A 1,108-nucleotide genomic window follows, 5' to 3' on the forward strand; every position below is an offset into this window, starting at 1 on the left:
CCTTTAAGAACAGGAACAAGACAAGGATGCCCACTCTCACCACTTCTATCTAACATAGTATTGGAAGTACTAGCCAGAGCAATCAGGCAAGAGAAAGAAATAAAGGACATCCAAATTAGAAAAGATGAAATCATACTGTCCCTGTTTGCAGATTACATTATCCTACATCTAGAAAAACCTAAACATTCTACTAAAATCCTAACTGTTTAGGACAAAGCCTTTCATTCCTTAATTAAAAACAAAGCTTAAAGTTCAAATTCTGTTGGGTTGGGTCACCTATTAACATGGGCGCACTTATGCCAGCCAACATCCATATGATATCAGCTGTTTCCTGCAATCAACTTTGGCAGGGTGTGGTGGGAAGGTATGGGCAAAATTTCATGAAGATAAAAACACATACATGGAGAACATTCAGGATTCTGACATTGATTCTAGCCCACTTTACTATGTTGAACATGCCTGGTACTGGTTCTTAAACTTCTAATTTAAAGGGGGGTAAAAAGTTGAGTTCCTGTGTATGAGGCTAGAAACAACTCCCTTTCTGCAAACACAGAGTTTGGGAGGAAAATTAAGAAGTCAGGAGAGCATGTTCATTTTGTTGAATGTTACAGTATTTATTCATAATAATTCATAATAGGATCCAGATGTGGGAAGCTATATTTAATGCAATTCAACTAGACAGTCATTTATTAAACACTGAGTAGAAACAACACATTATGGTAGCTAAAGAAATGAACAAAATAAAGAACTTAAAAAAATAAAAAGCTTGTAATAAAATAAAATAAAAGGGCAATCATTCTGCTTCTCATTGTTTCAGAGTGTGACTATGAAGAATTCTGTGCATAATGGTTCCCAAAGTACTTTAAGTGTACTTCTACAGCATTTTAGCTTTATTACATTGGAATGAAATTATTGTTAGTATTTTATTTCACTAGACTGTTCATTTGTCTCATATTTTTTCTCCCAATTGCCTACTGGCACTTTGTAGAGTACTAATGAAATAGATTGTAACAGGGTTCTCTAGCCTAGTGTGAATCTCAAGAGATTTTGACATCAATAGCTGACTACAAAAAAAAAAAAAAAAAAAAAAAAAAAAAAAAAAAAAAAA

Source organism: Galeopterus variegatus, unplaced genomic scaffold (assembly GCF_000696425.1).
Source record: "Galeopterus variegatus unplaced genomic scaffold, G_variegatus-3.0.2 Scaffold651, whole genome shotgun sequence".
Classification (NCBI taxonomy): Eukaryota; Metazoa; Chordata; class Mammalia; order Dermoptera; family Cynocephalidae; genus Galeopterus; species Galeopterus variegatus.